Here is a 16,788-nt window from a genome sequence, read left to right as displayed (position 1 = left end):
CCGAGGCCTTGGGCAGTTTCACCCCTGTGGCTCTGCAGGGTACAGCCACCGTGGCTACTTTGACAGGCTGGCATTGAGTGTCTGCAGCTTTTCCAGGTGCATGGTGCAAGCTGTCAGTGGATCTACCATTCTGGCATCTAGAGGACAGTTACCCTCTTCTCACAGCTCCACTAGGCAGTGCCCCAGTGGGGACTCTGTGTGGGGGATCCAATCCTACATTTCCCCTCTTCATTGCCCTAGTAGAGGCTCTCCATGAGGGCTTTGCCCCTGTAGCAGACTTCTGCCTGGACATCCAGGCATTTCCATACATCCTCTGATGTTTTCAAACTTACCAAAATGATATTGTTATAAGGGCAATCCAAGTTGCTCCATGAACACCTTGACCATTGTTTCTGACCCCATGGTGTGTATGCTGTGCATTTCAGCCAGCCCCTCTTTCAGGGATGGATTTCAGGTTGCTGCCAACTCCCCCTCTGCTTCTACTACAAATAAATATGTAGTAGATGCCACTTACGGTCTTGATAGGAACTTATTTAAGCTATACACATGGGAGTGGAAATTCTGAGTCACAAAGTCTGATCATATCTATTCTAGGGAGATGTGTCAGAGCTCTCTTCGGTCTTTCTTCCCTCCAGAAGTACGTGGTGGTTCTTATAGCCAGCTCTAGATGTTATGCAAATCTACTAGTCAAGTTATATCTCACTGTTGTTTTCATTAGTATTTCTCTGATTATAACTAACTTTGAACATCTCTTTTGAGGCTTGTTAGCTTTTTGGATTTCTTCATTTTATTGCTGAATGGTGGGATTTACTTGTATATTATAAATATTAGTTGTTGAGACTTACAGTACCTGTTTTATACTTTGAAAAGATCTCTGAATCAATAGTCTATTTGTTGGTGTTTGCATGGGTGTTCCTTATTGAACAGAAATTCATAATTTTGATATAATAAAACAAATCCATATTTTTATTTCATGGTTGGAGATTTTAAAAAGTGCTTCTTCACTAGGCATCAAGGGTGTCCTTTTACATTTTCTTCTATTAACTTTAAAGCTTTACTTTTCACATTTAACTCTACTCTGCCTGGAGTTTACCTTTGCATGTGATGTTAGATGGAAATCTGGTTTCATTGCTTTCCATAAAATGAGCCAATTTTCTCTACACCATCTTCATAATACTGCATTTTTTTCTGCATTGATTTATGGGACTATTAAAAAATCTTATATTTTTTCTGTGTATATGGAACTGTCCCTAATCTGTCTAATATTTTTCATTATTGTTCTGTTTTGTATTAATACTGCACTAAACTATGGTTTTATTGTAGGTTTTAATATCTATTAGGGCAAGATACTTTATAGGTTGACTTAACCAGCTGTTGACATTTATTCTTTCATTAATTTCTGACTAAATGTAATTGGTCTGTTAAAAAAAGTAACTCAAATATAATTTCACTTGGGATTACATTAAATGTACAGGTTAATGGGAAGAATTGTCTGCTATATGATATCAACCATCCAGTCCAAAGAATGCCTCTCCATGTATTCAGATCATTCTCTGTGTCCCTTATTGGGTTTAAAAGTTTTCTTTAAAGAGAACTTCTCAATTAAAATACTGCATAGTTTTGGTACAACTCCAAATGGTATCTAATTTTCAAAACATATTTTGCAGTTGGTTATTGCTGATGTTAAAGAAATGCTATTGCTTTTTTTTAATGCCCAATCTTGAATCCATCCACTGTGCTGAATTCTCTTTTTAATTTTTTTTTATTTTCTATTAGATTATCTGTTGATTCTGTTGGTATTTATTTGTGGGATAATCATACCATCTACAAACAATGATAGTTTTATATCTTCCTTTCCAATTTTTTTTTTTTTTTTTTTTTTTGAGACGGAGTCTTTCTCTGTCCCCCAGGCTGGAGTACAGTGGCGCCTCGGCTCACTGCAAGCTCCGCCTCCTGGGTTCACGCCATTCTCCTGCCTCAGCCTCCCGAGTAGCTGGGACTACAGGCGCCTGCCAACACGCCCGGCTAATTTTTTATATATTTTTTGGTAGAGACGGGGTTTCACCATGTTAGCCAGGATGGTCTCGATCTCCTGACCTCGTGATCCGCCCGCCTCGGTCTCCCAAAGTGCTGGGATTACAGGCTTGAGCCACCGCGCCCGGCCCCTTTCCAATGTTTAAACCTCTTTTCTCCTTTTCTCCCCTACCCAATGTTGTTTGAGACTTCTAATTCCACGTTTGAAACAGTAGTGGGTGTGTGTGTGTTGGGGGGTGATTATTTATGTTGTTCCTGATCTTAAAGAAAATGCATCAAAGTTTCCCTATGAAGTGTTGTTTGCTGCTAATTTCTGGTGTATAACTTTTACCAACTTGAAATATCAACTTAGTTTGTTAAGAGTTGTTTTAAAAGTTATAAATAGTTGATGAAATTTATCAGATGCCTTTTCTGCACCTATTGAAACAATCAGATGATTTTGCTCTTTTAACTGACTGGTGTGGTAGATTACATTAACAGATTTTAAAAATGAACTATTGTATTTCTTGAGGGAGGAAGTCTTCTTGATCATGATATATTATTATTGTTCTATTACTCTTTGAATTTGATTAGCAAGTATTCTACCCAGGATGATCACATTCATATTCAAAACTAAAAGTGAGAGAAAAATCTTCTTGTTTGTATAGTTTGTAAATGGTTTCAGAATGAAGATTACACTAGTCTCCTAAAATGGATTGGATAGCATTTTCTCTTTTTCTATTTTCTGGACAATCTTTAAAGTGAGTATTAACTCTGTTTTGGTAGCTTTCACCTGTAGAGGGTTCTTGGTAGTTTTAGATTACCATTTATGTTCATTTAATATTCTTGTTTTATTATTATATTTATCACAAATACATTTATAAGAAAAACATATTAATAAGAAGAATATGATCCTTGGAAATTTTTATGATCATTTGGCCTGCTGGCTACTAGTGAATTCTCTTGTTTCTTTTCTTGGCCATCCATTGAGGCATTTTTTTGGGATACATTTAGCACCATTTTGTAATTTTTTAAAAAATAAAAACAACCCTAAGAAGTAGTCCTTTTTGATAAACGTTTGAAGTAAATAATTTCACTGATGACAACACATGTTTTAGTAGCACTGATATGTTAGTATGAGGTGAATGGTGAGATTTGTCACTTGGATTCCAGTGAGGGAACTGACCCATGAGACAAAAGCTCAAACTCTGATGGGCCCTGACTCTTTGAAGAAGTGTCTTTCAGCATCTCTCTATCTAACAACCAAATAAAGATGATTCAGTAAGCAATATCATAAAGACTGAAATGCTAAGCTACTTAGTTGGTTGAACGTTTTTGTATTTCCTCCTTGCCTTGGCTGCCAGGAAGCTCATGGCTAGGTTTAATGCCTGAGAGCAGTGACCATCTTTTCCCAAGTTCTGGGTTCTTCTCTCATGTACCTATTTCAGACCATACTCTGACTCTGTTGTTAAGAGCTCTAAAATCTTTGAGACTATCTAAATCTCAAGTACCTGATTGTAGCATTTGATTTTGCCAGCTCATCATCTTCAACATGGAGATAAAGACAGCCATCTGCTAGGTTGTTATCAGGATTAAATGAGATTGTGAATGAAATGAGAACCTTAAAGCTGAGAGGCAGATGTGGGGCAGCCTGTTGGGACTCACTCACTTCCTAAATGACTCACTTCTACACAACGACCTCAGAGGGAGCACAGATTTCTGTTTTAGTTAAATTATAAATGACTACGTCATGGGCTTTTGGAGTCACTGACGAAGAGTCAAAACTGTAATACCAAGTGTCTACAGTCTGTGTTCTTTGGGGGAAGTAGGAGTGGCATAAATGATGACCAACACATGCTGGGTGAGTTCCGTGGAAATACAGTGCTCTACACGGGCTCCAGCTCATGGTCATGTCAGCTCTCCCGGATGCTCTCGGCTTTTTCCTAGTCTGGTTTTATTTACCTCCCCCTACTCCCACCTAAAGCTGATGCAGAGGGAAGTTTGTTGGCTCAGTTCCTCCACTATTTTAGCAGTTTGAAGCTTGGCAGCTCTGGCTGGAAGGACTCAGCGACATTCTCGCAGATGACTGAAGGACTGGGCTAGGTGGGGTCCCTGGGACTGAGGGAACCAAGGCTCCCTCCTGGGGGTGATGCTCAGAGATTCGGCCCAGTCTGATGATATTGTGACTCGTTATGATGTGCACAATGAAGGCAGGGCCTCCCAGGGAGACCCAATGAGATGGAGGCAGGGAGGGACAAAGAGAAGTGAGAGAGGAAAATAGATAACAAAGAAACATACTTGAAACTAGTAACACACAGAGAATTTTTTTAGTGTTTACACTCTCCATTGGGTTTTTGTTTTCTAAATGTTTGCTTCTTGATAATTCTTCAAGCCAATTCCCCTTGGGACTCTTTTGGAGTCCTTTTTCTTCATTGAAAAGCATTCTGTGGATTAAATAAAAAGATGCTACTTGCCAACATGCAACTAGTCTTTTGGAAAATATACAGTTCAGGAATGCAGTATTTGCTTTCAGTATTTTTAATAAAACCTTTCTTTTTACACCATACTCTCTTCCATCCTTCTTTTTCCACTCTTTTTCACCCCCTCTCATACCCTCATGCCCCAGCACACCCACTCCTTGCACATGTATGTGTGTTGATGAATAAAACACATTGATGAGCTTCAGTAGAGAGTGCCGAGAAGTGCCATTTGCCACTTGCAAATGCCGGGAGCCAGAGGAATGTCTGTAATATAAGAAGCTTATTTTTAAAAGGACTCCTTTTCTCTTTCCTTTTCTGGATTTTCTTTCTTTACCCTACGTGTGTGTGTGTGTGTGTGTGTGTGTGTTTGCGGGCAGGGTGAGTGCTGTCCACTGCCACAGGAAGGGAAGAGAGCTTTTCTTCATTGTAAATGGAAGTGCTTTATTTTTGTGGGCGCCCCTTGCTGCTGTGGGATATTCCAGTTTGGATAAGTCAAGTAGAACAGCGGGTCACTCTGGCCAACACGTTTTACTGAGTGTCCTTGGTTAGGGAGGTTGAAGCCCAGGAAAAGCTGGTCAACAGGTGGTTGTTTTATTGGGGTGGCATTTTTCCAGTTCTCCAAGGTGCCCACAGTTGCTGGTTCTGGAAGAGGATGTGGAATGACGGGGGCTGGGGGATGTGGGAAGAGGAGACAGAGGCCATGAGGGCTTTCACATATGCGAAACAGCTGAGCCAAGCAGGGTCAAGCAGTTACAAGGGCATTGTTGTGAGCTTAGGCCACTGGATGGAATCTCTGACCAATGGTCCTTCACCACAAAGCCCACAAAGGCAGGAAACATGCACATTACTTAGAGGATGCCACTGGTCAGAATTTGATTGCCCTCTAAGGGCTGTCAAACACCATTGAAACCTGTTCCTTCAGGCACTTCCTGAGTACCTGCGGTTTTATGTGATGACAGAAGGGATATTTTTTAAAGCCATTGTAATGTTGCTACTGGTCTATTTCAATGAGAACTGAAAAGGGAGGCATGGGTCTTTACCTTTTTTTATAAAACCAAGGTCAGTTAATCTGCCTACACTACCTTCACTGCATGCCTCCTCCACAACCAACCCCAGAGAGGCAGGTAAAAATTTGGGATTGGAGGAAGTCTGGGGATGGAGTGAGATCTGCGGTGCATTGAGGCTCAGAGAGAGGTAATGTGGCCATGTATGTAACTTGATAATAAGGAAAAGTTGAAAAGTTAGTGGTTTGTTTTTAAAAAGACATGAAATGCGTGTAAATGTCCAAATCACTGGAGTCAAAACAGCTGCATCAAAATGGCCACAATAAAATTTTAGATACTCGGGCTAATATGAGCAAAGAGAGGTAAAGAAATTTTAAATAGCAACATTAAAGATACATGAAGTTTTTTATTCTCTCACATAGACTTTTTTTCTCCCTCTTGGAGTTGTGAGGAAACAGAAACGATTCTGTCTTTTGGACTAACTGGAAGAAAAGCCTGTTGTGATGGTTAATGTGTTAACGTGACTGGCTACAGAGTGCACCGATGTTTGGTCAAGTGTTAATCTGGGTGTTTCTGAGAGGGATGAGATGAAAGTTTAAATTGGTGGACTGAGTAATGCAGATTGCCCTCAGAATGTGGGTGGGCCTCATCCAGTAAGCTTAAGGCCCAAACAGGTAAAAAATGTTGACGCTCCCCTGAGTAAGAGAAAATTCGTCCTGCTTGACTAACGTTGGGCTGGAATTACATCATTGGATCTCCTGGGTCTTCGGCTTCCTGCAGATTTTCGGACTTGTCAGCTTCCGTAGTCACATGAGCCAATTCCCTGCAATAACTCTGTTTCTGTTTCTCTCGCTCTCCGTGTGTGTGTATACACATATATGTGAATATGTACTTATATATTCATATATATTGGTTCTGTTTCTATCTATAAAATAATTTAAATTTTTGTGAAGAGACTATTAGGTTGGTGCAAAAGTAATTGTAACTGCAGCAACGCAATTACTTTTGCACCAACCTGATACCTGGGTGTGGTCTGGTGAGTCAAGCTGTGGAATGTCAGGAAATTTGGATGTGAGTACATCAGCTTCTGTATCTTAGAAGTGTGGTTTCATAAGTGTGATTCCTATTTATAATACTTTTTTCTATTAAGAGAACAATAATTCCTGATATTTCGGTTGAAAACTCTTAAGTACCTGAGACCCACTTATTGGCCTTCTATGAAGAAATAACTGAAAATTATTTTGGGGTGGATGAAAATGCAGCTATTCTTAGTTTCCCCAGAGGAAAATTCAAGAGGAAATGGGTTTACACAGCAGTAGGGGGGATTTATGTGGGGCGTAAAGGAGCGTGTTCAGGACAAGGTTCTGTCAAGAATGTGCATGGAGCATGTTTCCTTGGCATAGAGGATGGTCAGAGCAGGGACCACACGGGGTCTTGGATGACATAGTGTCTAAGGTGACCCCACCGACCCTTCCCCCAGCTCTCCCTGTCTGTAGGGATTTAGGGGGACACTGAATGGTGATTTAGTGAATGGTGAGTTAGGGTAAAACTCAGCCTTGTTTTTGAAAGAGCCATCAGGTGGAGGAATGGCCAGATGTACAGCAAGGATGGTGAGATCTGATTCACAGCAGGCTGCCAAACTTCATCTCCCATAGTGACCTGTGTTCTCTCCTTACATATTTTTATTGTTTTAAATTTGGATAGCACTGCGAGTTGGAAATTGGGGGTGGGGCAGGGGATTACTATTTTACATTATAAGCTTTAAAAATTTAAACCTTGTACATGTATAGCTTTGGGAAAAATAAAAAAACATAAAAATAAAAAAATCTCTGTGGCTTACTTTTTGTTACAAGTAATACATGCTAGCTGGGAAAAATTTAGAAAATTCAGAGAGGCCTTTCTCCAAAAATCCATTGTCTAGAAATATTTACTCTTGGACCTTTTGTCTAGATTCTTCCATATTTTTCTTAACATATACATACATGTATTTTTCTTAAAAACAGAAATGGATTGTGTTAGTTTCCCTTTGTGAGTTAACAATATGTCTCCAGAGTGTCAAAGGGTATATACTTGATGCTATATGAGTTAGGGCACTTTTGTTTTCAAATGATGTAATTTCAGTGTTAAGTGCCTTAGGTAAAAAGGAATACAGAATATAGGAACTGGGCCTTGGGAACAACCACATCCAGGACTGAAATACCTCCGGGGCTCTGTATCTGTTCTCTCTTTGGTTTCTTTTTATGTAATTCGTTCATTCTTATCTCTTACTGAGCACTATTGAGAAATACTGGGAATAGTTTTGAAGCTTCACATCTTTCTATTTTAACTTTCCAAGGAAACACAGCTTTAATTTTTATAGACCAATAATCTAAACTCCCATGAAAGGGCTCACTAGGATGGCTTAAGTTAGAGAAAGTTGCAGGGTTGTAAAGGTTCTCGGGGAAACATGATGAATGGAGGGAGGGAGAGGTAATTTTAAGAATAGCCAAGGGGGCTGGGCGCGGTGGCTCACGCCTGTAATCCCAGGACTTTGGGAGGGCGAGGTGGGTGGATCATGAGGTCAAGAGATTGAGACAATCCTGGCCAACATAGTGAAACCCCGTCTCTACTAAAAATACAAAAATTAGCTGGGCGTGGTGGTGGGGGCCTGTAATCCCAGCTACTTGGGAGGCTGAGGCAGGAGAATCACTTGAACCCGGGAGGCAGAGGTTACAGTGAACTGAGATTGCACCACTGCACTCCAGCCTGGCAACAGAGCAAGACTCCATCTCAAAAAAAAAAAAAAAAAAAGAATAGCCAAGGGAAGGAGACTGAGCTGTTAACAGAGAAAGAGAAGATTCTGGGCAGAGAAGATAATAGCCTCCTTGATGCATATGTATTGATAAATGATGCTTTGAAGAGTATAGACCTATATTCACTCCCAGCTATGTATGAGCTGCCTGTTGTCTAATAGCCTTGCCAGTCCTGGGAATTACCGTCAGAAAGAAACTCTATGATGGACTGCAGTAATGGGATTTTCTTGTTTGTCTGGATTCCTGCCAGTTAGATAGCCCCGCACTATTTTCCGTCAACTCCTTCCGGGGAAGAGCTCCTTCAGCACGCCTATGCTATCATTTTCTTCCTGCTAACACTCACCAAATGTGGAGGTGGGGTCCATTCTCACGGTGACCAAGAGTCGTCATGTTTGACCGGTGTGACGTCATGGGCTGCCACTTACTGGCACAGGACTGATGATGATACAGGAACACACATAAAGGGACACAGCAGCAATCACAAAACCGCACACCCCACTGGGTGGCCTAACCTAGATTTCTGCCCTGAAGAGGGGCTGTGGCAGGATGAGCAACCGCAACCCGTGGGCAGCAGTCCCCATTCTCTGATTCCTCTTGATTTCTTACTGAAATGGAGAGTTTGGGCTTGTGGGACCTTTGAACATGGATATCAAGGTCATTCAGACTTACCAGAAAACATGTTTTCTTAAAGCTTCTGTCTTTTCATAGTGGTGAGTGGAAGCAGGAATACATTTGCTCCCCTCCTGGTTTAAGGAAAATCAAACAGAAATGTGAATGGAAGTTGAATTCTCCAGGAGTGAATAAGAGGGGACGGTAGGATATTTTGACTTTGGAGGCAGGCTATGACTAGAACTCCTTCCATCCTGTGGCCCTCAAAGATGTGTTCTGCAAAGACCCTTGAGGGCAAGGGGGTAGGTAGAAAGTTGGATGACAATGTTCACTCGTGTTCTCCAACCCTTGCCAGAAGTGTGCTAGCTTGCTCCCCTTCCCTCCCCTCCCCTCCTCTCCTTTTCTTTTTCTTTATTCCTTTCTCTCTCCTTCCTTCCTTTCCTTTACCTTCTTTCTCTCCCTCCCTCCCTCTCTCCCGTCTTAAATTCCTTCCTTCCTTCCTTCCTTCCTTCCTTCCTTCCTTCCTTCCTTCCTTCCTTCCCTCCCTCTCTCACTCCTTCCCTCCCTCTCTCACTCCTTCCCTCCCTCTCTCCCTCCTTCCCTCCCTCTCTCCCTCCCTCCCTCTTCTTTCCTTTTTTTTTTTCTTTTGTTTTTGAGACAGGGTCTCACTCTGTCACCCAGGCTGGAGTGTAGCGGTGCCATCGCAGCTCACTGCAGCCTCAATCAAACTCCTGGGCTCAAGCGATCCTCCCACCTTAGCGTCCCCATCCCTGTGCCCGGCTAATTTTTGGTATTTTTTGTAGAGATGGGGTTTTGCTCAGGCTGGTCTTGAACTCCTGAGCTCAAGTGATCCGCCAGCCTTGGCCTCCCAAAGTGCTGGGATTTATAGACATGAACCCTCATGCCTGGCCTGGCTGGCTTCTTTCTAACAGAGAGAAGACATTATTTAGTCTTAGCCTTATATGTCTTGTCCAGTTTTATCAGGCATTTTAGCCATAAAATCCCAGATATGAAAGTGACCCTTTCTTTACACTCCTTTTACCTATACCTGGCATTGTTTATCTAATCTTTACCTACATGACCTCTGCCCTTCCAGATGGAAAAGATCCCTCCTGTTAAGGATAGCTGGTATTTGGCCACATATGTTTGTTTACTGTTCTGCCAGGCGACTTCCCGGTGACAGCTCTGCGACTGCGCTTCAAGATCACCCTGCTTCTACTCCCAGAGGCATACACCTAGTTCGCAGGGAAGTTCCATTTCATCCCAGGCCTGGGAAGCAGAGAGAAGCTTGTTGCCATCCTTCCCCCCACACTTTACTACTGCTTTGAACCAGTGTGCTGCATTGAAAGAGATAAGTAGAAATAATTGAACCAAAAATTACATGATCCCATAGTTTGTGCTTAAAATAAACAAAGAAGCTGATCTTTCAGTGAACAAGTTTTTATTGAACACCAACTTAATTTCAGGAACATTTCAGGTACATTGTCAAAAATAAAGACTCTTAAGAATGTATTATTATGTACCCAATACTGGTTTCAGGCCTTTACATGTATTCTCATTTTATTCTCATAAAACTCTATGAAGTAGATATTATTATCAATATTCCTACTCTACAGATGAGGAAACTCAGGCCCGGAGAGTTCAAGCAACTTGCCCAAGTGGCACAGCTGGAGAGTGGGGAGCTGGGACTTGAGCCCAGGTAGTGTGTTCCCAGCACCTACAGCTAAACTCCATTCTGTGCTGCCCTTTGGCACACCCACTCCATGGCCTTCACGCTCCATGTCCTACTCGGGAGGACATGTGATCTCAACAGCACTCACAAATGAAGGCTTTCCAGACAGGATATTGAAGATGGTAAGATCAGTCTCATGTATAAAGCATTTTTAAAAAGTAAAGCATATTATATACTAGTCATATGTACTAGGGTGAATGCATGTATGCTACATGCTAGTAGAATTAATAGCTGGAATATAAAAATACCCTATAGGCTGGGCACGGTGGCTCACACTTGTAATCCCAGCACTTTGGGAGGCCAAGGTGGGTGGATCACTTGAGGTCAGGAGTTCAAGACCAGCCTGGCCAACATGGTGAAACCCTGTCTCTACTAAAAATATAAAATTTAGTCGGGTGGTAGTGGTACGTGCCTGTAATCCCAGCTACTTGGGAGGCTGAGGCAGGAGAATCACTTGAGCCTGGGAGGTGGAGGTTGCAGTGCGCCGAAATCGTGCCACTGCACTCCTATCTGGGCAACAGAGTGAGACCCTGTCTCAAAAAATAAACAAAAACAAAACAACAACAAAAAACAAAACCCTACAATGAGCCTTTATGTATTTTTTGAGTTCTTCTCCTATTTTTTTTTTTTTTTAAATTTGGCTCTTTCCTTCCACATACAAGTGCCTGTGGACACAGCATTGTCCTCGTGCTGTCGCCATTTACAACAGTAAAACGACAGCTACCATTTGGCTCTTTATTAACACTGTCTGTTTTAAACCTTATGGTAACTGAGGTTGGTATCATTGTCCCCATTTTACAGATGAGTAAACTAAGGCTTGTGCAATGTTAACTGAGCTGTAGAGAGGATATATCACAGCTAATAAATTAGAGGGGCAGCATTCAACCCCAGGTCTTCCTGAATGCAAAGATTTGTGCAAGTAAGCTCTGTGTTCTCCTCTGAGGTCACTGTGGTGGGCTCTAGGCACTTATGCTACCCCATTTGTGTCAGAATACAGCATGTGAACACACATGGCTATAGAATTTAAAACCCAAATATTTACTTATTACTGTCTAAGTTCCAGACACACACCATAAAAGATACAAATCTTAAAAGATACATTGGAAGGACAGGTCAGAATTCTCCCTTAGTAAAAGGTAGCAATTATGAGAACTTAGCTCATTGCAGCCTCCATCTCCTGGACTTAAGTGATCTTCCTGCCTCAGCCTCCCAAGTAGCTAGCTAGGACTATAGGTGTGCACTACCACATTCAGCTAATTAAAACAACAAAAAATTTTTTTGGTAGAAACAGCATCTTGCTGTGTTGACCAGGCTGATCTGGAACTCCTGGCCTCAAGCGATCCCCTGTCTTAACCACCCCAAATGCCGGGATTTTAGGCATAAGCCACTGTGCCTGGTGTGACACGTACTATTATCCCCATTCTACAGATCAGGGAACTGAGAAATGATTGCTTAGTGAATAGACATCTTGGGCTGAATAGGTCAATAGAGACTTGATGATACATAATGTGCTGGGCATATTTGGTGGGATAGGTAAGAAGAATTATGCCTTGGAACTAGCCATGCTATAACTTGCAATTCAATTGGATCACGCCATATATACATGTCTAATTTCTTTCCTTAGACTGTTAGCCCCTAATGAGCAGGAGCCCTGTCTTCTATGTCTCATGCTCTTCCCCTGGCTGGCTTAGGGTGGGCACAAACTCCATCCTCAAACTCTTTCTTGACTGTGTGTCTGTCAAAAGCATGTGAGTGGCTGTAGCTGTGAGTGCAAAGGCACTGAACAGTGTGTGTTGAGCATTAAAATCTTGCTCACTTTTGACTCCAGGACTCCTCTTGTCTTCCTTCCTGGGAGCATAAGAGTATGGTGAAAAAACCAGAATTGTTTTCTCAAGGAAAGTTTTAGTAGGTAATTTCAGTCACAGTTGAATCTCTTCTGTTTCTCCAAGGACTGGGCATTGCCAGCCCTGCTGTAGCTGGTTGAAGGGGACCAAACCTCTCAGGAAGACGGACTTGGTTCCGTTTGACCAGCCAGAGCAGGGGGCATCTTTCTTCTGAGGTGACTGCAGCCTCTAGTGTGCAGGTACCTTGGTGTGTCTCAAGCATCAGTTGTCTAAGCCTGTAATGCAAAAAGAAGCAGCATTAGCGTCTATCGAATGCCAGGAGCTTGCCTTGTCCAGAATGTCCTGCCACATGATTTGTACATACATCTCATACAATTTGTACATACAAATCATACATAATTTGTATTTCGCGTTGCATGACCTCAATTTATTTTTTTCTTTAATCTTTATTCTTTTTTCAAATAGAAACATCATGAAGAACAAATATGATATAGAATTATAGAATATGGAAAATGACAGTATGCCATAATGCTTCCTCTTCCCATTTTCCAAAAGAAATGTAACATTTTGGCATATATTCTTTGAATGCTTAACATTTTAATTTCTTTAAATTATGTTTTTAATTCAAATATGATATAGTTATAAAAGAATATTTATAATATGTAAGTGATGGTACATAATGGTAAAACCAATACCCATGAACAACTATCTACTTTTTTTTGTTGTTACTTTTTTGAGATGGAGTCTCACTCTGTCACCCAGGCTGGAGTGCAGTGGTGCTGTCTCAGCTCACTGCAACCTCTGCCTCCTGTTTCAAGTGATTCTCCTGCCTCAGCCTCCTGAGTAGCTGGAATTACAGACACCTGCCACCACGCCCCGCTATTTTTGTATTTTTAGTAGAAATGGGGTTTTGCCATGTTGCCAGGCTGGTCTCAAACCCCTGACCTCAGGTGATCCACCCATCTCGGCCTCTCAAAGTGCTGGGATTTTAGCCATGAGCCATCGCGCCTGGCCCAACGATCTACCTTTTAAAAAGAACTATTTTTTACTGTTTTATACTATTGCTTTCTTTGTACTGAATGCTTTTTCCAATTTATTTCCTTATGTTTCCCCCAGAGGTAACAATCACACTGAGTTTATTTTTTCTTATGATTTTAATATTTTTCTTTGTAGTTTTTACCATTTATGCATATATTTCTAAACAACATATATGCATATTTTAGTATATAATGGCATCATATCATAGGTATTGTTTTGTGACTTGATATTTTCATTTAAAATGATATTTGCAAGATTCATCCATATTGATGTGGTAGCAGCAGTTTATTAATTTTCATTGCTTTACGGTTTTCTACTGTGTGAATATACTATAATTTATTTATTCTCCCAGCCATAGACATTGAGGTTGTTTGGTTTAACAAGGGGGTAGCATTGACTAAACCGTTTCTCAAAGGAGGTGGGGAAATCTTTGATTCTTGCCAATTTTAAAGAACTCTGGATTTGTATGTTGGCCTTGTAAAAGAATGGCAACACTTACCAGCCCCAAAACATCTGGAAGTAGGACACAGAAATTAGTGCTATAACCTGCCCTTTGGGTGATTCCGATGCAGCTCAAGTTTGAGAACCACTGAACTAACAGGAGTACCCACTGGTTTCTCTGTTTCTAGGGAGATGTGAGCTGGGGGAGAGAGCTGACTAAGAAGAAGAAACTCCCCAGAAAGGTGGCCTGCCAGTCTTCATAGTGTATGGGAGCAGGTGGGAAAAGAGGTAGGCAGAAAGGATAGTTTGAACGATGCTAGAAAATTGTCCTTCTCCCTTGGGGCTAGGCATTCCAGCCCTTTTATTTTCTCTTCCTGATGAAGACAAGTAAAATTGAGTGGAATGCATGTGGCCTTGGAGTCACACTTATCTGGGTTCAAATCCTACCAATGCTTTCCTGGCTCTTTTGCTGCTAGGAAGTTACAGAACATCTTTCAACCTGATTTTCTACCTCTGTACAGCAGGAGAAGGTTGTATCTACTTTGCTTGCTTGTTGCAAGGCTTAATACCAAGGAAGGAAAAGTGCACTGCGTCCCTAGTGGGCACCATGGACAGTGTCAGGGGTGTGGGCAAGTCCTAGAGACAATCCTGACTGCTTTGGAGGCCAAGAACTTCACTCTCAACTCCAGCCTGTTCTTTACATGTTTCCCTTCCTCAGCTGCAAGTATTTGCATTTCATCATTGAAGTTGTTGAAACTGCTGATCAGGAAACACAGAACGAGTTTAACCAGCCAAGCCAACTTCTGCAAGATGGACTCGAGCTTGGGAGCTCTGTATGGAATAAATAAGATATCCCAGACATCAAAGCACTCAATAAGGCACTGTAGAAATGGCAATGAGGTAAAAGCCCACAATGATGGTGGTGGTGAGAAAGCAGGGCACCACAGAGCATGGCTTGGCTCTAGAGTGGTCTGTGCAGGGTTGCGTTGAAGCTTCTGTCTTCGCTTGTCCTCTCCTCCTTGGTGTGCATCCTCCTGGCCCTGTAGTCCTGGCATCTTACCTTCTCCCTCCTCCTGCCAGTGACATAGCTGTCTTGAAGCTGCTGCCTGCCAGCTCGTCCTCTGGCTAACCTCTGCTCCTCCTCTAGCTCCTCCTGGGGAGCAAGGGAGCAGGCAGTTGTAGGGGCAGGGGGCAGCCCGATGGTCTGAAATCAGGACTGAAAAGCACATGTGTCCAGCTTGCCAGCCAAAATAACAAACCTCTTTTTGTGCAGTTTCTTCAATTCTGGATACTTTCTCCCACCATCTCTCTCTTCTCTTCTTTACTCATGTCCTGCCCCACCCCCAGCAAGACAGCCACCCATACAACATACCCCAGTTTCTGAGCAGAGGACATGAAATTAATCTCCAGGGTAGGAAAAGGAAGTGTATCATTAGAACAGGTATGATTTAGGAAAGGGAAAACGTCATTGGGAAGAAGCACAACCTTGAGCTATCTGCCCATTTTACAGACATGAAGACCAAAGTTTTTAGAATGAAGGACAGTAATTTTCATTGGAAAATATAATGTGCCATAATATGCTGATGTCAGAGACTTCATTTATTCAAAGCACCACTATCAAAAAAACCAGGTTTCTCAACCTTAGCATGTTGACATTTTGGGCTGGATATTTCTTCGCTGAGTGTTGGAGGGTAGGGGGTGGCTGTTCTGTGCATTGTAGGATGTTCAGCAGCATCCCTGGTCCCCAACCCCTAGATGCCAGGAACCCCCAAGTTGTGACAATCGAGAATGTCTCTAGACATTGCCAAATGCCCCTGGGGAATGACATCGTCTCCACTTGAAGGACCACTAATCTAAAGTGAGAAGTCTCTGCGCTCAGTTCTGTAGCTGTCCCATCTCTAGTAATTTACCATGTTCTTCCAAGTTCCTTCCACTCCCCCCCCAAAAAAGTACAGATTTTATGCTCTTAAAGGCCATTAGATAACTGGTTTCTGGCAGAGGTGGGAGGCTTGTGTCACAGGTGTTACTGAGCCCAGTTGGGGCAGAGGGGAGCCTTGGCCCAGTGCTCTGGGTGCTGTCGCCTCCTTGGGCAGGGGGCCCCTCATCTCCAGCTGCTCTGCACTCGTCTGCCATCTCCTGTGCAAACATGGTGCATCCTCCCTTCTTCCCTCCCTTTCCTCCTCTCCCATGTCCTTGTTCTGCTGCTGCTCAGTTTCATTTGACAGTCCTGTCTTGTGCATCTTGGCACAGTTCAGTCAAATCTTCTCTGGTTTTCTTTTGTGGTTTTGTTTAAGAACTCAAGGTGTAAATGTAGTGTGGTCCCAGCTGTAATCTCTCACACGCACTCACCCTAAAAACAAGGAGTCAGAGCTGTGGGTTGCAGGAGCCATCCTGGAACGGGGGTTTAAGTGAGGGAAGGAGGCCCCTTCATCTTCCTCCCTTGTTCTGAAACTCATGATGGCATGAGCCTTGGGTGACTGCAGCCTCCCCTGCTGCTTGAGGCTTCCCTCTGTAGATTCAGCACTTTCTTGGTGTGGGTTCAAGCCCTTTGGAGTCAGAGCTGGGAACACAGGGGTTTAGGAAACAGAGGAGAAAGGAACTTGCCTGTTAGTTGAGTTAATCGCGATTTTAGCATCTCAAGGCTTTTCCTCAAACAGCCTTGCAGAGTCCATTTGTGACAGGGTTGTGGCATGAAGTGGAAAGGACAGCAGAGCAGAGCAGAGTCAGGGGACTGTGACCCGGGATGAACCACTTATTATGGTTTCCTGAACCTCACTCACAGCACCTGCCTCAGTACAATGCAAGCCCTGAGAAACACATGCAATACACATGGCT

At 42.5% G+C, this 16,788-nt stretch overlaps 1 long non-coding RNA gene across 1 annotated transcript; it reads left to right on the top strand.

Moving 5' to 3' along the window:
- The first annotated feature begins 10,610 nt into the window (after nucleotides 1–10,610).
- Nucleotides 10,611–14,795, top strand: LOC129472901 (uncharacterized). Its single transcript, XR_008654125.2, has 3 exons — nucleotides 10,611–10,752; nucleotides 14,142–14,241; nucleotides 14,672–14,795. It is a non-coding gene; the product is annotated as an uncharacterized lncRNA (long non-coding RNA).
- Nucleotides 14,796–16,788: the final 1,993 nt, after the last annotated feature.

The sequence above is a fragment of the Symphalangus syndactylus genome, chromosome 23, assembly GCF_028878055.3.
Source record: "Symphalangus syndactylus isolate Jambi chromosome 23, NHGRI_mSymSyn1-v2.1_pri, whole genome shotgun sequence".
Classification (NCBI taxonomy): Eukaryota; Metazoa; Chordata; class Mammalia; order Primates; family Hylobatidae; genus Symphalangus; species Symphalangus syndactylus.
Note: the sequence above shows the minus strand (reverse complement) of the source record. Positions and strands in the feature narration are given on the sequence as shown.